The sequence below is a fragment of the Ursus arctos genome, unplaced genomic scaffold (genome assembly GCF_023065955.2).
Source record: "Ursus arctos isolate Adak ecotype North America unplaced genomic scaffold, UrsArc2.0 scaffold_22, whole genome shotgun sequence".
Taxonomy (NCBI): domain Eukaryota; kingdom Metazoa; phylum Chordata; class Mammalia; order Carnivora; family Ursidae; genus Ursus; species Ursus arctos.
Window position 1 is genome coordinate 25,822,789 of NW_026622897.1, and position 26,347 is coordinate 25,849,135.

Here is a 26,347-nt window from a genome sequence, read left to right on the forward strand (position 1 = left end):
CATAAGACTCCATTTTGCTCAATGACAGAAATCATCTAATTATCTCCAAGGTTTTTCTCAGCAGTTTTATAAACTCCCCTGTTCCCTTTCCCACCCTGTTGTTTTCTCCCTTTCTTCTCGGGATTGATCTAAGTTCCAGAAAGCTTGTGTAGCTTCGTGGCATGGGGATGGGGTGAGGTCAGGAGAACATTAGGTATACGGATTCTCATTTTTATCTTGATGTTCTCTGCCTTGCCTTTGTTTATTGGCCCCTGTTTCATCTCTTTATTTCTCTGTCTTTGTGCTACTCCGAGTGGGGGGCTCAGAGCCCACCGACACATTCTCCTTGAGCAAGCTTTTCAAGGTCAAAATTCCTTAAGGCTCACGTTGAGGGACTCCTCCCTTCCCACTCTGTCTTCTCTCATTCTCACTTTCTTGCACACCCATGGCCCTAATTATGACCTATAGGCCACATGTTGGAGAAAATGTATGGTTTCTGCCTCGAAGTAATTGCTCATTCATCTTTCATTCCGTCAACTATGGGCAGGCACTGTGCGTGAGGTTATAGCTTTGAGTAACACAGGTGTGGTCTGACCACACAGAGCTTCTATTAGGATCTTCAGCGTCAACATCACGCTGTTGTTACTGCCATCGTCATCATCACTGTTACTGAGTGAGCTCTTCGTGTAGACCAAGCTTCCCTGAAATAATTCACATGTATTAATTTATTTCATCTGCACAGCAACTTAGTGGGATAAGTACTATTATTATATGTACCCTACACATGGGGCACAGAGAGGTTATATAATTTAGCCCAGGTCGCACAGCTACTTAGTGCTACAATATAAAGCAAAATAATAGAAAAATAGTAATAATATTTACAAAATAAAGCAATATAAAGCAAAAATGCTTTATAGCCCATGATTTAAATCATATTGTGATACTGTCTCCCATTAGATATATTACCTAAACATTTGTTTCTTTAGTATCTAACCAGGAAGGGGGGTTCGATGATCATTATTAATAGGTATTAAGCAGCTAAAATCCTCTGAGACAAGTCAATGCCATTGTGACCCTGGTCATTATTTCATTCAATAAACAACTTTTACACTCTTACTATGTGCTCAGTATTGTTCTCAATGCTGAGGAATACTGCAGTAAACAAGATCTGCAAAATTCCCCACCCTTAAGGAGATTCCTAATCTGGAGATTAATTGTATTGTAAGAAGAATAAGAGATTCTAGGGATAGTAGATACCCATTCCCTTTTACTTAGACTTTCTCTTTGGGCTCAGATCTGGAGCCATTTCCTATTTTTAAGATCCAAGTGTTAGTACAAAGTATAACATACAAGTCCCGCACTAACCATTCTGAAGGGTGAATGAAAGCTGCCAAATATATGTACGCATGTGTGACTTTGCAGTGATGACATACGCCATCTAGAATGGTGCTAGGATTGATTTTAAGTAACCTGGTCTGAGCAGTTAGGATATTCACAGTATATATAACTGACAAGAATTACCTCTAGAATGTATAAATAACTCCTAAAAATAAAAAAAAAAGATAGACATCCAGTAGAAATGCCCAAAGATTTAAATAGGTATTTTACAAAATGACCAATATTTTTTTTTAAGATTTTATTTATTTATTTGACAGAGAGAGAGACAGCCAGAAAGAGAGGGAACACAAGCAAGGGGAGTGGGAGAGGAAGAAGCAGGCTCATAGCGGAGGAGCCTGATGTGGGGCTCGATCCCATAACGCCGGGATCACGCCCTGAGCCGAAGGCAGACGCTTAAGCGCTGTGCCACTCAGGTGCCCCTAAAATGACCAATAATTTGTTAAGGAGGCAGACCCCATCAATCATTAGGAAAATGTGAATTAAAACCGCAATGGTATATTACTGTATATCCATCAGAATGACTAATATGAAAAAGACTGACAATACCAAGTGCTAGTGAGGGTGTAGAGAAGCTAGAACTCTCCTACATTGATGTTGGGAGTCTAAATTGGTACAAACATATTGGAAGATTACTTAGCAGTGTTAACTGCAGAATCTGACATTATTCTTCCCAGCATTGATTCCCATGCATGGATGATATAACCATGCCCCCAAAGACATTCTACAAAAATGTTTCTTCCTAGCTGCTCTATTTGTTTTAGCCTCAAATGAGAAGCAACTCAAATGTGAACAGTCCAATGGATATATGAATTGGGATATATTTATCCAATGGAATACTGTAAAATACTGAAACTGACAAACTATACACAACATGGATGAATTTCACAAATACAATGTTGAGCAAAGGAAGCCAGACACCGAAGAATGCATAAGAAGTGATTCTGTTTATATAGAATGTAAAAGTAGTCAAACCAACCTGCAGATAGAAGTCAGAATAATGTTTGGAGAGTGGAGGTGGGGAGGGGTCAGGAGAGAGCTTTCTGAGGATAGGTACCTGTGATAGTAACACAGTTATGTTTATTGTGTTAATATTTATGCTGCACACTTATGATGTCTCATTTTTTATATGTATCTTATATTTCAATAAAAACTTTCCTTAAAAATGCTTAGGATATTTTTCACCTTCCATCTGCCGGTTCTTCTTCTGTTTTCCAAGATTTCGCATGGAATTCTAATTCTGTCAACTAGATTGAGAGCTTCCCTAGGGCAGAATTCTTTCCTTTTCATCTTTATAAACCTCACTTAAATATTCTTGGACCTAAATAGTGAATGAATTAAAAGAATTGTCAAGGAAATTTTTCTCAGTTTTATATGTCATCGTGCAGCACAGCGCCTAGAACTTACTAAGTTGACAGTGAGTGCTTGATGTGTGAATGAAGAGATGAATTAATGTTTTCTAAATTACATAAATAAGTTATTTTTAGTGTCTATACTAGTAGGCAATTTATCCAAGCCTGGAAATTCAAACTTACTGAAAATGTTTTTTCAATGAGCATGATCTCCCCTTTCTGGTTCTTTCCATTTTATGAGTGGCTGGACTTTTTAAGTCACTGAAGAAGTCAGTTATCCAATGAAGGATGTTTTGTTTACTTTAAATATGTGAAAAATGGTTCCATTCCTCAAGGGATTATTAATTACTGGTTTACTAATTACTTTGGAACTTTTTTTTTAAGGAGTCTAGGCAGTTGTTTGAATGAATTCTTATTTAAGTGAGTAATTAGTTGGATCAAAATAATTGACTAAATTAAGAAATTCTTTAATAGACATTATTTAGGTGTCAGTTTAGTTTTGCTACTAGTGATGTGTAACAAATTCACTGTGTGATTAGTAATAAATCTGTCTCTCCTGAAGGAATCCTTAAAAAAAAAAAAGACAATCAATTGTGAGGCTTGAGGATAACCCATGTATTGCTTACATATAAGCTATGAAATATTTTACACTTTATTTTTAAACTTGAGCTTACTGACAAAACTCAAAAAGTGTCAGAGTACAGAGAAAAGTATGTATATATTAACATGAGAAAGCTCTTGTAGGGAAAGAATAGGTATTTTTTGAGTCATGTTGGTGTCAAGATCAAGGTAGGTGGGGGTCCCTTCATGCATAAACATTTCCACACAGGCTTCTACGAAGTTCAACCCTCCAAGATTATTCAGAAAGGTACTTCCTCTGTTACTCCTCTGACCTTCACCCCCTCACTTAAGTAGTTAGCAACTCTGTAAATTAGGTGTTTTTTTTTTTTAAAGATTTTATTTATTTATGTGACAGAGAGACAGCCAGCGAGAGAGGGAACACAAGCAGGGGGAGTGGGAGAGGAAGAAGCAGGCTCCCAGCCGAGGAGCCCGATGTGGGACTGGATCCCGGAACACCGGGATCATGCCCTGAGCCGAAGGCAGACGCTTAATGACTGCGCTACCCAGGCGCCCCCTGCAAATTAGGTTTTTTAACAGACTGTGCAAATACTAAAACACTGTTCTTATTATAATGTAGGTGTTCACTGATAGACTGTAATCTGCTCGAGTAATTGTTTTTGTAATCTAAGAAATCAGCCTAGCTATCAAAGACTGAATCAACAACGCATGAATGAATGAATACTTAGTAGATTCACGTCCGGTTGGGTCTTTTCTGAAAGTCTTTTTTCTGTTTCTTCATTGATACAGTTTTTCTAATGAAGAAACAGATCACCCCCATGTAATGATAATTTTTCGGTCGCATTTGGCCTGGGTGATCCTGAATCATTAGTCTGAAGGCCATCCTAGAACAAACCCAGCTAAGGATTTTTACCTGGCGCCAGCTCCTTGATTGAAAAAGCTACTGTGCACCCAAGGGCTACTTGTAGAATGTTATATGAGACTGGTGATCATTAACTGCCGTGATGTAAGGCTCCACAGCGGGAGGGGTGATCTACGCGGGGCGATGTGACTCTTGGTGGTGGCGCTCCTGGCATTGGAACACATGTTCTAACTGGGGATGACTTTAACTGCCTGAGCTAGAAAGAGGTCGTGTATAATACCAGGTTTTATATTAAACAAAAATAAATTTTCTCTAACGCGCGTTTTCAGACAGGTTGTCCTAATATATTAACTTCTGTCTGTGTTTTGAATAGTCAATTTCACGGTGAAATGAGTTCTTAATAATATATTTACCACCTGGGAGAAATCTCCCAGCCATCTGGAAAGGAGAGGGGATTTAGTGCCTCCAAACGGAGATTGGATTTTTTTCACAGTTATTTATTTATTTTTACATCAGGTAGTGGGAAGGATGACCTGGTTCCAGCACTGCGGCTGCAGTGGGCGGGGCATGGGCTGCACCGGACTTTGAATGCTCAGTGACCACCGATCCAGGAAGGTGGGCTCCGTTGTCCGTGTTCACATCTAGACATTCAGGATGTAGGAGATCCTGAAGGAGTGTCCCATACTGTGTTAAGCACCGGTGGGAAATACAGAAATAGTAAAATTTAGAGTCTGGCCTCGTTTGTATTCTGCATTTTTATGGGGGCAGCAGACGGTAGATCAGAGCAATGGCTTTACACTGAAAAACACGGGAATCAAACCCTGACTCTGATTCGTTGTGCTACAAATTAGTAGTCACTCTGAACTTCATTTTCTGCATATTTAAAGTTGGAATAATTGTATCTACCCTTCAATGTTGTGAGGATTGGAGATCGTGTATAAAAAGTCTTTTTCTACATTGTAGCAATTCTACATTGCCCTTCTGCGTCAGGGACAATGGTTAATAGGAAAGTGGTCAATGTGAAAAGATGTAACAGGTGGAAGCAGGTTAAAAATTTCTGATTGTGTGGGTGTATGTATCGACGTATGTGCATACACACATACTTCAATACAAAATATATGCTCACATTGGTCCAGTAGAACATACTGAAACTGGATGCATAAAAAAGAAGGGCTTGAGTTTTGAAATGGGTTTTCCAGAATTAAAAAAAGAAATCCATTATTCATTCATTCAGCAATATCTAGTGAGCACCTATTATGTGCCAAGCACTCTTCTAAGTGCTTTGTGTAAGTCCATGAATAAAACAAATATTCCTGCCCTCTTTGGCTTTAGATTCTCAAGATGGAGAATGGACAAACAGTAAATGGTAAGGGAATAAGCAGGTGAATCATAGTGTATGTGTTAAGCTGAGAAGTACTGACACAGAACAAAAACAGAAAAGGGTTAAGGATTGGGAGTTTTAGGCCTGAAGAAGTTTGTAGTTTTGAAAGGGTATTCAGAGAAGGCATCATTTATTAAATGACATTAGAGCAAATATTTGAAGGATATAAGGAAATGAGTCATGTGGACATCAGGGAAAAGAATGGCCCAAGTAAGGAATCATCCAGTGGAAAAGCCCAAAGGAGCATGCTGGGCATGCTCAGTGAGTAGCAAAATAGTCAGTGGCTAAAATTAAGTGAGCCCAGGGATATTGTAAGAGTGAAGGTAAAAAGATAACTGGAAGCTAGAAAAGGAGAGACTTGTAGGTCATTCAAAGGACAAAGCCTTTTACCATGAGAGAAATGGACAGCCACGGCATAGTTTTGCATAGAATTTACATTTAAAAAAAATCAAGACTTTTTTGGCTGCAGTGTTGAAACTAGACTTGGATAGGCATGGACAAGTGTAGATGTAGGGGGAACAGTAAAGAGAACTACTGGAGTAACCAATAATAATGATAGTGGTGGCCCAGGTCAAGGTGATAGCACTGAAGCCATTGAGAAGTGATTCATTTTTGGATATATTTCCAAGGTAGAAAAACATGATTTCCTGATGGACTGAGTTTGGAGTGTGAGAGAAAGGAAGGAGGCAGGTATGATTAGAAAGCTTCTGGCCTAAAGAGCTGGAAGGAAGGGTTGCCATCAGTTGAGATGGTAAAGACTGTGAGAGGATGGTGTTTGGAAGATCAGATAAGGAATTCCACTTTAAAGAAGTTGAGTTCAGGTGGAGTTGAACAGCAGGCAACTAATATTCACCACTCTAGTTCAGATTTGCTTCGGACATCTAAATTTGGAAGTTGTTGGCATATGGAAATCATCTAAGGCCATGGGGCCAAATGAGATCCCCAAGGAAGTAGATGAGGATAGAAAAAAAGGCTAAAGATTGAGCCCTTGAGTACTCCAATATTAAGTAGTCAGGGAGGAAATGAAGACATAGAGAAAGAGACTATAAAGGAACAACCAGCCAGACAGGAGAAAAACCAAGAATGTGAACACTATGTGAAGAAAGTGTATCATGGAGGGTGGAGTGATTAAATGGTTGGTCCAGTTAGATGATGCCTGAGAAGTGACCATTAGATTTGGACAGGGACTTCAACAACAACCTTGAGAACTGTATCTGATGAGTAATGAGAGCAAAAGCCTGAATGAAGAGAATTTAAGAGAAAATAGGAAGAGATAAATAGGAAACAATGAAATACACAACTATTTTTGAGGAGGTTTTTTTTTTCCCCTCTAGAGAAGAGAAAAGAAATAATAGGAGAAGTAAGTTTAAATAAAAAGCTTTTTAAAAATGGATGGGGCGCCTGGGTGGCACAGCGGTTAAGCGTTTGCCTTCGGCTCAGGGCATGATCCCGGCATTATGGGATCGAGCCCCACATCAGGCTCCTCCGCTATGAGCCTGCTTCTTCCTCTCCTACTCCCCCTGCTTGTGTTCCCTCTCTCGCTGGCTGTCTCTATCTCTGTCAAATAAATAAATAAATAAAATCTTTAAAAAAATGGAATACACAACAGTGTGTTTATATGCTGATGGGAATGATCCACAAGAGATAGAAAATGATGTTTGGAAGACAGCATCGGGTACAGATGAATGGTGTCTTTGGGTACATCAGATGGAGTGGGATCTGGTGTTCGTTGGATGCCCAGTGGGTACTGATGTGGCAGGTAAAGGAGGGGAGTGGTGAGTCTACGGACATGCTCTTCTGAAAAGTTTTAATTTTTCTTAATGAAGTACGAAGTGAGGTCATGAGGCGAGTCTGAGGATGACAGAGGAAAGTGTTAGAGGTTGAAGAAGAGAGGAGAACCTGTGAAATGATCATCTTGGGGGAGTGGGGCAGTGAATGAACCAGTGAGATGGTATGGTTGTCCAGCAATACGAGGCCCTCTTGAGTCTTTTGATGAGTAATTTAAATTCAGCTCATTCAATTTATGGTCAGTTAAATAAGTTAAGTACAAGTTTTTGAGACACTTCCTAGTTCATGAACTACTCTTGGCTCTGGAGATATAAAAATGAATAGGATGTAGTCCCTCCCTTCAAAGAACTCATTGTCCTGCAGCAAGAGACACTGAAATAGGAAATCAATAACTATAACAAATTGTAGTAACTCTATAATTGAGTTATATTCATTGTTTTGGGAATTTCTGCCAAATGCTGTTGCCAAATATAGTGACACAGCAAGCTGGTGGGGTATTTCACATCAGAATTAGAAAGTCGTTGTCCATAGTTACCTTCCATTTACTCAATAATATTCATTAAGCGTCCATCACTGTGCTAGGTGTGAATGCTACAAAGGCAAATAAGATAACTTCTACATTCGAAGAGCTCATCAGCGAATGCAGGAATTTCCAGCATTAGCTGCACATTAGAATGACGGGTGCTTTTAACAAGCCAGATACTCGGGCCAAACCCCATACCAATAAGTCAACATTTTTCCAGTTCCTAGGCTATGCAAAGAAGAAAACTGCTGATAGAGAGGGACAAACAGATGAGAAAACAGAAAATGGAGCTATAGGCATCATAAACGCTGTAAGATAGGAAAGCACAAAATGCTAGGGGAGCTCAACTGGATGTTGTCCCCCTCAGGTAGAGGGAGCAGTGAGGAGTGCCCAGTTGGAAGGAGTAAAGAATGAATGAGAGTCAGTGTGGAAAAAAAAAAAGGAAGCGTATTCAGCTGAAGGAGAGGAAGGGGCAAGGAACTGGGAAATGAAGGAACATACCGGGTTCAGAAATCTGTGAGTTGTTTAGTAAGCCCAGAGCAGGGGGCATGATGTTGGAGAAAAGTGGCAAGAGCTGCTGAGTGACCAGTGTACAGGGGCTACATTGGACAGGGCAAACTCCATTTGTTCTCACACTATTATTGAATTTCCATTTAAAGATGGCCAGGGAAGCCTGGGTTAATTCCACCTGCTAAGCAAGAGAAAGCAACACTTTGAAGAATCTCAGAAGGTTGAGAAGTTAGGAAAGAGCACTTTACAAGGCTCTTGGGGCTGGATTTAGCCATGGGGTGGTTTCAGGGCAGAAGTTAGTGAGCGGGGACTGAGCAGGGATTGGTTGGATTTCATAAACCAGTCGAGTTGCCAGAACAAGTTAGTAGATTTTTCTTTGGAACAAATGACTCCATGGGAAATCATGGGAATCAGTTTGGTCTATTCTATGGTCTTATTTTGTAACATAAGGATCTGAATAAGCTGGTATTAAATATTTGAGTTTAGATTGTCTGTGTTGCATGTCATGGTTTCATAGAGTTGGTTTTGTTGTTGTTGTTGTTTTGTTTTTCTTTTTAAAAATTCAATTTAAAGAGAGAGAGAGCACAAGCACGAATGGGGGGAGGGACAGAGAAAGAGAGTCTCAAGCAGAGTCCCCACTGAGCAAGGATCCTGACAGTGGGCCAGTCCCACAAACCATGAGATCAGGACCCGAAACCAAAAGTCGGTTGCCCAACCAACTGAGCCACCCAGGTGCCCCATGGTTTCATAGAGTTTATCAGTTCTGCGAGTTATGTAAAGTTTTGCAAGCTGTGGCTTCTGTTTCATTTCTCACAATTAACTGGAGTTAAGAAAATGAGCGTGGTAAGTAGAGCACTAAGAATCAGGAGGCTGCCACGCAATAGGGTCCACAGATCTGCCGACACCTGGAGGTGACCTAAAGATGACCATCATCGACCAAGCATGCTCATCCAGAAGAAACACAAAACTCACAGGGAACCGATCTTTTTAAAAGATGCTGTAAAAGAAGGACGTTAATTGACTATGTTAACAATTGAATGAGAAAATTTGCATACATTTTAAGGCAAATACTATTAAAATTATTATCAACATTTATAATATGGGTACTCCAAATATATAGAAAAACGATGAGTAATAAAACACGAAACGTACTAACTCCTCATCTTTCTCGCATCTTAACATTTTGGCCCATGTAGGCTTCTTTGTTAGAGAAATAAAACATCACAGTCAAACTGAATCACCCTGTTTATTCTACTTCACTTCTCTTCTCCTCACTCCTTTCTTCCCTCCCCAGAGCTGCCGATGATTATGAATTTAGTGGGATTTTCCCTAATTGTAATGCATTTGTGTGTGTAAATAAAATAGGATACCGTCCTCCTTGATCTCAAACTTTTTTCTTTTTTTTTTAAGATTTTATTTATTTATGTGACAGAGAGACAGCCAGCGAGAGAGGGAACACAGCAGGGGGAGTGGGAGAGGAAGAAGCAGGCTCCCAGCGTAGGAGGCTGATGTGGGGCTCGATCCCACAACGCCGGGATCACGCCCTGAGCTGAAGGCAGACGCTTTAATGACTGCGCTACCCAGGTGCCCTTGATCTCAAACTTTTATAAATAATCTCAATCTGGTTATATCTGTCTAGTTATTTGCCTTGCTTATGTAATTTTATGTTTCTGAGATTTGATTTGTTTCTTTCCTTTCTTTTTTTTTTAAAGATTTTATTTATTTATTTGACAAAGAGAGATAGCGAGAGAGGGAACACAAGCAAGGGAAGTGGGAAAGGGGGAAGCAGGCTTCCCGCCCAGCAGGGAGCCCGATGCGGGGCTGGATCCCAGGACCCTGGGATCATGACCTGAACCGAAGGCAGACACTTAATGGCTGAGCCACCCAGGCGCCCCTGATTTATTTGTTTTATTTGATTTATTCCTTTTGTTTTGTTCCTGTTTGTTTTATTTGATTTATTCCTTTTGATTATATAGACATATGATTTTATATACATATGACTATATATATATCTCATATCAATATCACATACGTATTTCATCCATTTAGATTCCAGCGTAGTGTCCCATTTTATGAATATACCACTGTTTAGGCTGTCTATTATTGCAACACAATTAGATTGTTTCCAATTATCACACACAATGCTGCAGTAAACATTCATGTACATGGTTCCTTGTATACTTGTGAGGGAATTCCTGGGTGTAGTAAGAACACCTTCTTCAAAATTTCCAGATATTGCCTAATTGCTCCATAAATGGTTTTACCAGTTTCCAGTCTCACAGGGGCAATGAAATAAGGCAGTCTGCTCAGTGGATAATGATATCTTATTTTTGTGTTAATTTGTATTTTCCTGATCGCTAGTGTGGTTGAGGATATTTTAAAATACATATTGGTCATTTGGTTTTCCTCTTACTGAACTGCCTTTTTTCTTTCTTTTTTTCTTTCTTGGTAGTTTTTTAAAAACTCTTTATTTAAATTCAATTTAGTTAACATATGCTATATTATTAGTTTCAGAGGTAGAATTTAGTGATCCATCAGTTGCATGTAAGACCCAGTGCTCGTTACATCAACTGCCCTCCTTAATGCCCATCACCCAGTTACCCCATCTCCTACGCACCTCCCCTCCAGCACTCCTCAGTTCGTTTCCTAAGAGTTAAGAGTCTCTCATGGTTTGGTTGGCAGGTTTTTAATTTTTTTTTCATACTTTGAATACCAATTCTTGTATAGTTACATGCATTGGGATTCCAATTTTTTCTCCCAGTGTGTGACTTGAACTTCCACTTTATGATTTTGGGGAAGTGGGGGTATAGGAGGTGTTTTTCTTTTTCTTTTAATTAACTGTAATCATATTTTTATTTATGTGTGTGTATGTGTTTGCATAAAAAATAATTTTCCACCAAAAGCACATGAAAATACTCTCTCATATTTGTATTCTAAAAATAACAAAGCTTTGCTTTTCATATTTGGCTGTTTTATCTGCCTGTAGTTGATTTTTGTGTGTGGTTGAGAAAGGGATCCCAGCAACATTTACTGATTCCTCCAGAACCTGCAATGTTATTTCTTTCCTAAGTCCAGTTTCCAAATAATGTGGTCTGTTTGGGGTTTTTATCCTGCTCTACTCATCTTCTTGTCTATTCTCGAAAACAAACCACAATGCTTTAATTATTGTTGTAGCTCTGAAATGAGTCTTGCCATCTAGTACAATGAGTCTTGCCATCTAGTACAATGAGTCTTGCCATCTAGTACAATGAGTCTTACCATCTTGCTTTTCAGATTCATCTTAGTCATTCCTGACTCTTTATTCATCCTCCTAAAATTAATGTCTAGCATCGTGCAAACTTCTCTGAGGGATTTTAACCTCAGTTGTACTAAATTAAACTTACAGAATAAGTTGGTGCGACTTGACATGCCTATGATGTTGAGTTTTTTTCCAGCCATGAACATGCAATATGTTTTCATTTCTTTAGGGTTCATTTGGTTGGTTTTCAATAAAATCTTATAGTTTTTGCTGTAAGTCTTTTACCTATGCTTTGTACAGTCATTTCCACAAATTCTATTTTTGTTGCCGTTATAAATGGTGTCTCCACTAAATAATTATTTTTATTTGTGTGCAGCTTGTCTTTAAAAATTTACTTCATATTTCTATATTGATCTTATATTCAGCAACTTTTCTAAACTGACATCTTAATTCTAATTAATCTTTTGATCTACTTGGCTTTTCCACATAGATAATCCTATCATTAGAAATCATTACAAGGCAGTTTGTTTTCTATGTCTTATTATCTTTATATCATTGCATTGTCTCTCTGTGCTCTGACCTCCAGTTCGCTGATGAACTGGAGGCACGGGAATGAGCATCCTTGCTTTGAACCTGACTTACAGTAATCGCTTCTAATACTTTCACTATTAAATAAGATGTTTGTTATACATTTTTAGTAAATTCTCTTTTTCATGTTAAGGACGTTCCTTAGATACATCATTTCCTCTGAGTCTCTATCATGAATGTGTCACATTTTATTAAATAATTGTCCTGCATTTATTGAAATGAATGATACTGGGGTTTTTCCCCTCAAAGGTGACCAACCATTTCAGAAGTTCGTCACGTAGCTGTAGCCCAAAGCCCGGTTCGAGGAGAATACCTAACACAAAAATTCAGAGAGCTTGACAAGATGGTGCTCTAGAATGGGGTGGGGAGATGTTCTTGACTAAAATAGAAATCTACTCCTTCAAAACCAGTGGGTCAAAACCAGTTGCTTCTCAAAGGGAATCTACAGGCCAGGAGCATCAGGGTCACCAGGGAGCTTGTTAGAAATGAAGAGCGTCAGGTCCAACCCAGCCCCACTAAATCAGAATCTGCATTTAACAAGATCCCCAGATGCACATATGCCCATTAAAGCTTCAGAAATCTTGTTAGACATCATCCTTCCAACATCAGAGGCAAATTCATTCATGTGACCTAGTACAGTAATACATTTTCTAAAATTACTCCACATTTGCATTCCTAGGATAAAACAACTTGGTCATTTTTTTAAAAAGACATCTCTAGATTTTGCCTCTCTGTAGGTGAAAATGAACTATAAGTTTCCATTTCTGATACCATCCTCTTCTGGTTTGGGTATCAAGACTGTTGCAGCTCAACAGTAATCTGGAAACCATTTCCTCTTCGTACCTCTCGGGCACAGTTTGCTTAACTTTTAAGTTATCAGTTTATTGCATTTTTGTTAGAACTCACCTGTAAATTATTCAGTGCCTAACGGTGGTTATTAGATTTTTTAACTTCTGATAATGTTTTGTTTTAAACATCATGTCTAATTTGATTTTCCATGTTTTTAGTCAGTTTCTAATTATGTGTTTTCAAATTTACCAGTTAAGTTTCTTCCAGTTAATTGAAAATTCTCCAGAATTTATTATCATATAGGATTGCATATTTGTGCTTTTCTCTAGTTTTTTCTTTTTTTTTTTTAAGATTTTATTTATTTATATTACAGACATAGAGACAGCCAGCGAGAGAGGGAACACAAGCAGGGGGAGTGGGAGAGGAAGAAGCAGGCTCATAGCGGAGGAGCCTGATGTGGGGCTCGATCCCACAACGCCGGGATCACGCCCTGAGCCGAAGGCAGACGCTTAACCGCTGTGCCACCCAGGCGCCCCTTCTCTAGTTTTTTCTTAACCTACGTTAACAGAGGCTAAGGAGTTTTGTCGTTCTTTTCAGAGAATCACTTTTCAAATCTATTAATCCAACAAGATTTGTATTTAGTTTCTATTTCACTAGTTTCTCCTCTTATTTTTAACACTGACTTTATTCTATATATTTTAGGGTTTACTCATTGCTCTTTTCTAACTATACTCATTAGAGGATTGACTCATTAATTTTCAATCTTTTTTTTTATTTTAAATCTCCTGTTAGTATTGTGTTATTGTAGCTGTACCTTACGCATTTAGACATTTAAGATTTAATTATAATTTTTTAAATTTAGTTTTTTTTAAATTTAAAAATATTTCTGAATTTTTATTTTTATTTCTTCTTTGATTTTTGTTATTTCATATTAGATCCATGAGTTAAAAATTCATATATTTATGTTTATATCTATCTATTTATGTAAGTTCTGACTTGCTCTGCAGCCTAAATAGTAAATAGTCTGAGTATTTGAAAACAACACGCATTCTCGGGGTGCCTGGGTGGCACAGTCGGTTAAGCATCCGACTCTTGGTTTGGGTCGGGTCGTGATCTCAGGGTCCGAGACTGAGCCCCAGAGCACCAGACTCCACTCTCGGAGTTGGCTTCAGATTCTCTCTCTTTCTCCCTCTTCCCGTCCAGCCCCTGCTCTCTCTCTCTAAGTAAATAAATCTTTTAAAGAATAAAAAAGAACATGTATTCTTTAATTTTACTCTAATTTGTCAGCCAAGGGTTCTATAATCATCCAGCTAGGCAAGTCTCTGGAGAGCCTCTGAAGAGCCTGGGAACAAGTCTGAATCTAAGGCTCAGCTGAGGCAGAAGTCGCATTAGCTCTCGGGTAGGGGACAGGGCCCAAGTCACTGGTTTAGGCCTCAGTGACAGAAACCTTTTTATTCTGGGGGGAACATAGAAAATGAAGTAAGGATGGGCAAGGCATGGGACCAGAGTTGAAGCAAGCAAGAATTAGACAGTTTAGCAAAACCTGCACTGGGAAAGGACTAAGGACTTAGTACTAAGAGTCTGGTATAAAAGCAACAAAGTAGGAACTTGGTCATAATATGATACTTAAAGTTTTGGGTTCTGTGATCACAGGTCTAATTTCAAGTCTTCATCTTGCATTTGGTAGGGGCCCTAGACACACTACTACTGTGTTCTAATCTTGCTTTTCTTGTCTATAAAATAGAAATAATAATAATGTTCATCATACTGGGTTACTGTGAAATTAAATAATAAAGCATTTAGTTTGGTCTCTGAAGTCTAGTGATTATTCAGTGAATATTAGCTATTATTGTATATTGCAATTTTTAAATTTATATAATTTTATATATGGATACCTGTCATTGCTAATAATGATAATAATAGTAAAACAAGATGAGATAATGTTCAGGAGGAGAATTCAGTGGAAATGTGCAGAATTCTGTTGATCCCAGGACCCTGAGATCATGACCTGAGCTGAAATCAAGAGTGGGATGCTTAACTGACTTAGCCACCCAGATGCCCCAAGATTTAAAGTTATTTTGAACAATATCTTCTATTTGCATTTCCTTATCACTTAATTGGGAGGCATTTTCCTACACTCATCACTGTTGTTCTTTTCTTTAGGTAAGGGTTTTGCTGTTGTCTACTATACAACCTTCCTCCAATAGCAGCCTGCTGTCTCCTGATTGCATTGGCTTCCATAGAAAGCGTACCATATACAGGGGATAGGCACTTAAACTATTATTCCTATAAACTTAGAAGAGTAGTCCAGACCTCATTTATGAAGTTGCTTCTAACTCTAAAACTATACTATTTATTTGTCTTATGAGTCAGGATGTAGGACACAATGCCGTGACCCAGTTAATACCTACCATCTACAATCTATATTAGCCAGTCAGTATGGTTCTTGGTGATCCCAATTTATAGAATTCTTTCGTATTGAAGCCATATAAATTCAATAACTGAGGCTCCCTATCACAAACAAGTTAGCCAACTGATAGCACAAGAATGCCTGAGTAGGAATTCCTGACTGACCAATTTTCTTATGACAAAATGGAAATCCTATAGTACAAACAGTTGTCCAGGTACGAGAATGTACAAACTCCTCTGTGAATTGCCTAGTTGCCAGTCATGTTGCACTTCATTCTATCTCCTTTGTGATGATAGCCCCAACCTGACCCTTATCAATGTAGGGGCCACGGGCAGACCACCTCAAACCGTACCACTTTATCATGTAGATTATTTTGAGCTGCAAACAAACTCAAGAAGGAAAAAGGCCCAGTTAGAAATTTTGACTTCCCTCAACCCGCAACTGCCTGAAAGAATTTAGATGGAGGACCTGCTCCGGAAAGGGAGTTATCACCATAGATAACTATATCATGTTATGAACCAGGTATGGTAGACAGGGAGGAACCTAGCACAGCCTGCTTGATCAGAGTCCTCTATGTGCCACTGTTTCTAAATGGCCCAGCAAAAATTTATTTACCAAACATTTACTCTTTTTCATCTTCCTGTAAATTGTATTTCTTCCCTTTGAAGTCCCAGACACCTGCCCCTTCTCCTTGGTTCAAGATGACATATATACTTCATTTTGCCTGACTGTCTGGAATTTTACATCTGTGTGGATTCCCTGTATGTACATAATTAAATCTCATTTTCTCCTGTTAATCTGCCTCATGCCAATTTGATCTTACACCAGCTAGAAGAATCTTGAAGGGTAAGAGAAAAATTTTCCCTCCCTAACACCCACAGTGCGCTTTAAGGTTAGTTCAGTGGCTTAGCTTGGGATTGCATTTATTTTACTCTAAATATGCTTAGAGAGATGCCATTCGTCCCTTCTTTTATCCATCCAGAAGGTGTTCTATCACAGCTGCAGCGTGAGAGATGAGAAGGATACATGATGAATAAGGCATAGAGACCCATTGTTAAGGAGTTCAGGGTTGAAGACAGACACAGAGGCCTACAGCTGCTCTCAATCCAATGCATGTAATGACACCAATAAGCCCAAGGTTGTAGGGACACACAGAGGACTGCCACCTAACTCAAACTATGGGGATCAGGGAAACCTTTTTGGAGAAGCTAGTGCCCTAGCAGGCTCCTAATTGATCTATACATTTCTTATATATAGAAATAGAGTTAAGGAGATGGGTGAGGAAAGATCAGCTGCACAGAAGGTTCAGACTTAAGGCATGAATTTGAAAAAAAAAAAAAAAAAGTCTTGTAAATGGGAGCACAGACACCTCAGTGTTGCCGAAATGCAAAGTGTGATTATGGAGTGGTGTGAGAAGGACCTGGAGAGAGAGGTAGGAGTTAGTCATGGCCAACTTTGTACAACGGTAATGAGTTTTGATGTTACTCTGTGGATGACAGACACCCTGAGTGGGTTCAGAGCCAGGAAGTAGGTACTGGCAGATTCACGAGTTACACAAGTTTTGCCGTAACTTCAGGAGAAAACATCAGTTAAGTTAAAACATTAAAAATATTATGAGTCTGCACAATTTTACTGAGTACTCATTGCAGTACCTGGTACAATCAGTTACCTGTGAATTAATTATCTATGGTTGTGCAGCAAATGACTCCAAAGTTTAGTGGCTTAAAGCAACGGGCATTTATTTTCTTATTTGCCAATTGTTCTGGGTCAGGAGTCTGGGCACAGCTTAGCTGAATCCTCTGGCTCTGAATCTATCATCAGACTGATATCAAGGTGTCTGCTAGAGCTAGAGTCATGTTAAGTCTACCGGGGGTGGATCGTTTTCAAGCTCACTCACATAGCTGTTGGCACGATTCATTTCCTCCTGGACTATTGGTTAGAGCCTGCCCTCAGGTTCTTGCCACATGGTCCTCTCCATATGGCGGCTCCCAGCACGGCGCCTCATTTCATCGGAGGGAGCGAGCAAGATAAAAAAAGACAGAATGCAAGCGAGATGGAAGTCACCAACTTTTACAATCTAATGTTAGAGAGTGACGGCATCACACAACTTTTGCTGTATTCTGTTAGAAGCAAGTTACTAGGTCCAGCCGACACTGAAAGGGGTGGGATTTACCTAAGGGCATAAATGTTGGGGGGAGGGGGAGAAGGTTATTGGGACCATCTTGGAGCCTGACTACAATGCACAGGAGATGTCTACTGTATATTAGTAACATGGACAAATGAACAGTTTTTCTCTCTATTCATTATTTTCTCCTTTTGTAATGGGTTTTCCAAGTATCATATAGATGTGTTGTGTCATTGAGTGGAATTTTGTTCAGGGGTTCTGAACTTCAGATATAAATCTGGTATAAAAATACAAGATATCTTGAATATATATTTTTTCTTAATCTCACCCAAGTGTATTTTCCTCCATGCAAGCCTACTTTTGTCTTTCCCCTTGGATTTCAGCTAAACAAATAAAATAATAACTATAGATTAAGACATGGAATCCCCCAAGCAGCAGTAACTCTCAAGTTGAAGTTTTCTGATTGTTTTTATTAAACAGTCGATCCATTTTCTTCGCCTCTAATAAGGTTAAACTGTGGCTATTTGGAATCCTTTTTTATCTACATGAAAGTCACTTTCCTGATGATGTGATAATATCAATAGTAATGTAGCCTTCAGCTGCCTGCAAGGCTGTGGGCTAGGTCACGATGGCTGTTATTACAGAGAATGCATGCATCCCATGAAACATTCATGTTTTATATCAGCCTTCCTTTGGATGCTTCTTGAAGAAATCCACTTCCCTCTGACCTTTGATGTACGTACTTATTTTCAAGATACTATGAATAACTAACATTTATATAGTCTTTACATTTTACAAAGAGCTTTCATATCTGTTATCACTCATGGTTCTCGTCCTAGCTCTGAAGGCATCAATCAGATTGACCTTAGATCGCAATTCTAGGAAATTTCAGAGCCAGGACTAGAACCCAGATCTTCTCCTTTGAGTCTTTTCTTTTAATTACATCACAGTGCATTGTGACGTTTCAGCACTGTTGTGTTTTTTTTTTTTCTTATTAAACTAAGAAGCGTTGAGTCACTACCTTATTATATTACTTTTCAATGTTTCCAGGAAAGGGTGCCTTTGCCAAATTGCTGACTTTTCTTATACAATTTATTTCACTGCTTAGAAAACTTCAGTTTTCTCATCTACAAAATAGGGGTATAATCATTCCTTCCAACAAGAATAATTATATGAGACTAAATGAACTCAATATAGCTAGGTTTTTAAGCCCAGTCATTTTGTTCACCCATGGTATATTTCACACAAAGCCGAGTACTTGACAAATTAAGAATTTAGAGGGAGATAGAGACACAGACCCTCTTCTCAGGAAAGATCGTAATTTAGAGCAGTTGTTCCTCTGGTAGACTTTGGGGTCAAGTAGTTATTTGGTTATGTTGAGGACAATGACCCTTCCCTGACAAATCCTCACTGATAAAAACATATTGCATCATGTTTCAGAGACAACTATAGATCAGCTAAAACTCATCTTTGAATGCCAGTTAAGACCTCTGATCTAGAGGCATGTGGTCTGCACTCAGGATGCTAAGTACAGGTTACAGTGACCATTAACAGTAAGCTAATGCCCAGGATTAGCTTTAATGGCTTGCTAATATTAGTGAGCATGTAAACACTTGAAATCATTCCATTGACAGGTGACACACTCTTTCACATTCACAGTTGTAGCTTTGGGTATTTGGATTAAGCAATCAGATTGTTTGAAATAAAGCACCGCTGCACTATTAATAATAGACAATGAGCATTCCCTGAATCCCTTCATTAGATTGTATCCGTATCCTAGCAGCTAGTAGTGGACACTAGTCCACTACAACCTCAAGAAAAAGAAAGCTAGCACTCTTTTCTTTCCCACTTTCACTTGGCTCTGAGGCCAGCAAGTCTGACTATAGACTAACGAGTCACCCTTTCTCCTTGACCCTACAGAGTGTGCATTTCTACTAGGCAGACACAGAGTAGCGAGGCCAAAGTAGGTTTTCTTTCCTTGACATGGAAGTTTGGTTCGTCCTTCCAAGTATGAAGTCACTGATTTTGATTCACTTAAAACCAAGAAACAAACAAACAAAGGATTAGCTGCATTCCTTTGGGTAGGTAGTTGATGCTGAGGAGAATGGTCTAATGAGGTGAGTGGCAACGATCAATGCTGAAACAGAGGTCAGCAGGCCAGGCTGTGCCATTGGATTTCGCTGGGATTGTTGAGTCGATAAATGACCTGGTGGGGAATTACTATAAACAAACCACACCATCTTTAATTCAGGTGTGGGCCGAGGGGAGGGCACTGACCCATAGGATTTCTTGATTAGAAGAATAGGCAGCAGGTCATTTCTCAAACTTCTTTGAACAGATTTATTTACCGAGCAGTGGTGTGTATGTACGGAGATGTCCTCTCTGCCCTCCTGCTTTGTCTTCCCATCTTTGCAGGCTGTCATCTATTCCACAGCTGTCTTGATACTGTCAGCGTGTGAGCACGGGCCCTCCTGAGTGTCTACACCTAAGCAGCTGAGTTGTTACTTGTTGTGATCCAAGGGGAGCCAAATTTCACCATGGTCATTTGGTTGCTTTGCAAAGTCCCAAAGAGAGTATTTTGAGTGCAGGTTGTATATAATTGTTGATGTCAAATGGATCTAAAGAAATTATTAAATGATAGTAAAAGCTATCGCAGAGATCCAAAGGTTCAAATTCTTTGATTCCATATAGCAATAAAGTCCTCAGTACCATCGATCTGTCAAAGATCAGGCAGCAGAGGGGGTCGGAGGATACACAGACCAGCACCTGCCTTTCACAGTTACGAAACTGGAAACCTAAGTGATTAAATGACGCCGTGTTCAAAAGCCAGTCCTCTTTCTAATGGGAAAACTAGTTTTATTATTGTTATTTTTTTTGGCTAACATTTCCATTTAATGTGGTATTATCCTTCAGCAAATACAAAGAATGACACTTCCAAATTCATGAGAGAGGGCTGGTGTTTCCCACCATATCACTAGGATTACTGGTTTCTGCAAACTCCTTTGCTGAGTTAAAACAAAACAAAACAAAACAAAAACAAAAAACAAAAACAAAACAAAAAATGAAACAAAACAAAAACGTGCAGTGTCTGGTGCCTGGTGAAGGTGAGTTCAGGAGAAATCCTTCCACTTCTGTGAAGCTTCCCTTGCACTTGGTAACAGAGTTCAGAGTCCCTCTTTTGTGTCACTTTTCCCTATAGGAGTCTCTAGTAGAGCGTCATTTAAGACATGTTGTCATTCTTGTCCTATCAGGCAGTGATCTGCTCGAGGCCAGGAACCATCCATCCCCAGCAGGGAACAGCTATAAATTCATAATTAAAAATAACTCTGTCAAATGATGGATGCAATAATGGCCCATATATTACTCAAAACCTAGGTAAAATAAAAGGGGGAAAAAGGAAGAGGAAGAGCGAAGAAGGGGAAGAAAGAGGCAAGAAGGAAGAAAAAGTTCTCTTCTTGGCGAGAGTTGTGAGGAAGGCTTAGGTCACTTTGCATTTCATCTCCTAAATCAATTTGCCTGCCTGGAGCCGGGGCCTGGGACACGCACCATGTTGGGGATGAGCTGGCTTTATTACCAGCTGCTAGACTTGCTGATAGAATTGTCCTTGATGTTCTGGAATGGAGAAAAAGGCAGCCACTGACAGAGAGGGAGTGTGGGGAAGGCTCCTGCAGGGACAGAGTGTTATAACCTGCTGAGGCGGCTCCCCACGGAGCCATGAGCTGTGTGCAAATGGCAGTCGGTGTGTGCTTTGAAGCCTCCAGCCTTGGGAACTTCAAACAAGGAGAGGACGGACAGATGATCTATGGGAAATTAATATCTAACGGGGCTCAAAACTGCTCTCCCTGTCACCTTAATCTCCTGCCTGTTCGCTGACTGTATTTACTTTCTGAACATACCAAACATTTACTACAACAGAGGCTCTCACACCCTTAATTTTTCTAAAACAGAGAACTTTACATTTCAGTTTTAACTATTTCTCTTTTTATCCTCACTGAACTGTTCGTTTTCCTAGGTTTGGGAAGGTTCCTTAGGGAGCAGAGACGTGAGCAAGGTTTGAGGAAAGAGCTAGGCTGGCAGATGGAACGCCCTGCCACTGCCCTGTCCCACCCTGCCGAGAGGATACTCACGGAATCGCGTTCAAAGGCAGCCCCTGTTGGGTCGGGAGCAGATCTTTTCCCCCTACCTGGATATAAGCCCACACACCCTAGAATCTTTGATTTAATGGCTGGAGTAGACAAACTTACCTTGGAATATACCTGGGAAATAGACAGGGTTTACCTCCATCCATCCATCCATTCACCCATTCAACCATCCATCCCCCCACCCATTCATCTACCACCTATCTGTGTAGCCATTCACTCATCCACTCATTTGAATATTCAGGCAGATAATCCGTCCACAAACATTTTGAGAGTACCTACTGTATGCCTAAAACTATGCTAGATGCTAGTAACAAGAGGAGAATAAAGAATGGTCCTGCTCTTAAGGAGTGTGTATTTTATGTCAAGAAATACTCATAAGCAGACCATTCCTTTCTACCACCCTCTTGCTTTGATACAAACTGGGTAATCTACCCCTTAATTGCCTCCTTCATGGCATTTCCATAATATCCTGTCTTTACTACCCTTAGGGCGCCCAGTTTATGCAGGTTTGCCCCGCACTACTCAAGACTTCCCCAGTTTTAGCACCGAATATCTCATTTCCCTCAGTCTCAGACAAACAGGGACAGGTGGTCATCTTATTGCCAACATCTCAGATTCTCAACAAGTCGCTCTCACAGGGTGCCCCGCCGTCCTCATCCACTCACCCCTAGGTAGCTAGGAGGCCCCAGCATTACCTGGGAATGTGTCAGAAATGCGAATTCGAGGCTCTGCCCCTTGATCCACTGAATCGGAGACCACAGCAATCTGCATTTTAACAAACCCCCTCAAATACTGAAGTTTGAGAAGCACTGCTCTAAATTGGTTCTGACTTCCGACCCATCAATATTGTTCTGTCTTCAGGGGTCGTCAGAGTCCTGTGGTGACTCACTAACTGACTCCATACGCTAAAGCTAGCCAGGTGCCAATGGGGATAATAAGGCCCCTGAACTAATGATAATTAATACAGAAACAAATAAGCAAATAAGTAAAGAAATTACATGTGATGCTTGAGGTATACTTAGAGCTGAGGGATGTTTCCCCTTGGAAGGATGTTGTGTGTGACAGAACAAAGTGGTGCCAAGCCCTGTGCGGACCGCCTGGAAAATTGTTCTCTTTCCTAAATCGTGTTTTCACACAATTGTATGATGCTTCTGTGTAAAGTCTTTACAGTATTTGCCCTGCTATACTTGGAGCAATTATTTGGACAACTGTCTACACTACCTGTGCATGGAGCCCATTTCAAGAACCATGGTAGGAGTCAGAGAACCTGACCTATCGTCTCAGCGTGAGCACTAAGTGATCTTGAAGAAGTAATTGAGCCATTCTGAACGTTACTTCTTTCATCCATTAGTAGATGTAATAATTCTTTGCCCTTCTTTAAAAAGATGTTCTGAAGCAGGTTCTTTTGAAAACTATGTCATCATCAACTGTTGTTTCTATGATGATTGATTTATACACTCCTACACTGTGTATAATGACACAAGATATGAATGATTTACACAGTCCCATATTGAGTAAGTAATATATTCTTTTCTCCTGGAATTATGTAGAAGTGCCAGTAATAAAAATTAGACAATGGAAGGGTCCAGGGCAGATGCGTGTAGTAAGTTAGAAAAGCAATCCAGGCACATCGTGACACGTTGTGATAACTCTTTCAGGCTCCCAAAGAAAGCATTAATAATAATAAAAGAATCTCACACCTGAAGTCATCTCTGAGTCAGATATGTGTTTTCGGGTTGGCTGCCATCTTTAAAGCCTGTGAGGATCCCAGCTATAAGTATGGAGAGGGTCTCTGACCTGTCTGTGGCAACGGTGCCTTAGGTATGAGTGGTGCCGAGTACATAGAGATGAACACGGACATTAGGTCCTTCCCTTAGGGAGTTATCGTCTGAGTGAAAAGTTACTGCAATACAAAGCAAATATAGAAAAAAACGATGATGCCTGTCACTCATGAGCTCCGTAGAGATGCTACAGATAGTACTATGATTGCTTGGGGAGGGGATTACCCCTGGTGCGGTCAGGGAAGGCCTTTCTGAGGTTGTGGTATTTGAATGCAGACATGAAGGGAGAGAAAAATCCAGTACCACACACAAGACACAGAAGGAACTGTATTCTTTGCAGAGGAAACATCAAGTGCTCCAGTCTTGACATCAGCATGGGCTCAGCATACAGGGGGAAAGAGAGGGCCAATGTGGCTCCCACACAGTGAGTGGAGGAGACGGTACAGATGAGTTCAGGGTGATAAAGGGAAGAGATCCCACCAGGATCTTTGGAGTTTGGACTATATTTTAATAGCAATGGAGAGATATTGGAGGTTTTAAAATAGAGTGGGCATTTAATTTATTGTCCAATGGGATTGCCTTTGAAGGTGAATGGAGCACCCTTAATAATTACACCTGACCTGTGAATGTCACAGGTAAATTGGGACTTGTGTTTTCCTTAATTCTGAGCAGTATGGCGACATGATTTCCGTTTGTTAAAGTCCATTGTAGCTGCCACGGAGAGAACATGTCAGGGGAGAGCGAGAGTGGAAATTCGAGCAGTGGGAGCCAATGTGCTGCCCGTGGTCAGGGAAGGAGGCTCGGGAGCAAGACGGAGAGCCAGCCAGCCATGGTGTTGGGCCCGGAGCACAGATGAGTTGGCAATTCTAGATCATCAGAATCAAGAGGCACCATGTGCAGCTTAGAAATGGTAAATTTAGAGCAATTAAAATGAAGTACTTCTTTACCCAGCAGGCAGTAAGTACATGAAACTTGTAACTCTGAGCCATGGTACAGGCTAACAATCTCAAGAGGTTAAAAGAAAGTGAATGGAATGAGTTGCTAAGGGAAACTAGGTTATTTTGGATACATCCATAATGCTGAAATATTAATGTGAAGGAAAGTAACTCTGGCCCTCCGTACCAACTTCAGAAGCGGTGGAGGACTGAACATCTCTGTATGTTCAGTCCGGTTGACAATTTTCACATTTTAAACTCCCTACTCCCTACCAACAAGCTCAGATCCTTCTCATTCTAACAAAAAATAAAATGAAACCAAGTAGATGAGAAAAAACAAAAACAAAAACAAAACCAACCTTAATTTTGACCCTGCCATGCTTCAAACTACCTTCAAACTACTTTTTCTTTTTCTTGCTATGCCAAGTCTCCTTAGATAGCTACGTATACTTGCTGGTCTTCATTTTCTTACCTTCCATTGTTACTTTTAACCTCCATTCTAACAATACTACTTAAAGGTCTTCCTCCAGGATGGCCCAAATTCCCTAATAGCAAATACAGTGGGTCTCTCCACTGATTTCTTCTCTCTTGGGAGATCTCTATGCTGCCTACACATTTAAGACCCTCACCGTCTTCCATGACTTTTAACCTCCTTGGGGAAGCTGACTGTGCCTTACTCATCCTTTCATCCTTAGTAGCTAGTTTAGTATCTGACTCCCAATAGATGTTCATGAAATATTGTTTAATTGAATTATGTACAAAATGGTCTATAGTGTTCACTGCCAGCTCCCCATTCCTGACAGATGGTGGTTGCCTAATGAATGGCAGGAATGAAACTTTGGGCTCCTGGGACAGTCAGAGCATACTTATTGTGCCCCTGTAGGGTACCACACTGCATCAGGTGCCCTGGTACTCCCATTAGTGAACACAATAAGGAACACGTGTCAACAGCCTCAGTTTCCTGGTCATCTATTCACTCCATAGTAGCTTCACTGCCAAGTTGTCCCACGTCTCACTGTTACTACAGACTCTCCATTTCTGGAAGCGTAGCAATGTTCTTGGAAACATCAAATACAGTGATGTTTTTCTAGGCCTCAAAAAAAATCGTGTATCGTATAATTTCATAATTAAGAGACATTTAGAGATTATCCCTACCAACCGTCTCCAAATTTTTCAACAAGTAATACTCATTTTTTTAAAATCCCCATGACACCATTTTCAAGAATGTCTCCCTAAATTTATATTCAGCAGTAGCTCATTTTCTCCTTTAAATAAAAGTATATACACACACATTTTTTTTGCCATGCAAAGTGACTGATGAGCATTCATTCATAAACTGAACAACTATTTATTAAGTCACTGTGCCCCCAGTGTTGTGCTAGATGCCAGAAATTAAATGATGAACAAAAAACAAATTCCTTTCACACACAGACTCTATGATCGACTATAAAAACTATCCAGGATTACCATGCTGAGTTTCTGTGATTCCAGCCAAAATAAAAGACACATTTTATTTGGGTTCAACTGCCCTTTAGAGATAAATGTATCCACGTGTATATCATATTGTATATAACATATAATATGATATAGAATGTATATTTTAATATATTATATATATTTGAGACACCGAAAATAAGCACCAGCATCTTCAGAGGCTCTAATGTGGAGAATTCTCCACATGTTAAGTCACCCACCCAGTCTGATGGCCCATTTTATAGAAGAGAGCCTTAAAGCCCAGACAGGCTTTAGTGGCTTGCTCCGGGTCACACATCTGAACAACTGGGACTAGAATTGACCAATGGATTTCCAGTCCTGGGCTTTTTTCCTTTGATATTTCTCTGTCGCTTTTGATCCTCTTTCTTCTTCTTTGTACATAATATTCAAGTATCTAAGAAGTCCATCAGTAATGGAACCTGTTAAACTTGGTTTAATTCAGCATTTTCCAAACTGGATTTAACCGCAATCCTCTC

The 26,347-nt window shown here is 39.8% G+C and overlaps 1 protein-coding gene across 5 annotated transcripts in view; it reads left to right on the top strand.

Annotated features, from left to right (window-relative positions):
• NTM (neurotrimin) overlaps positions 1 to 26,347 on the top strand; it is a 927,363-nt gene that overhangs the window by 450,043 nt on the left and 450,973 nt on the right. The gene's annotated exons all lie outside the window — the stretch shown is intronic.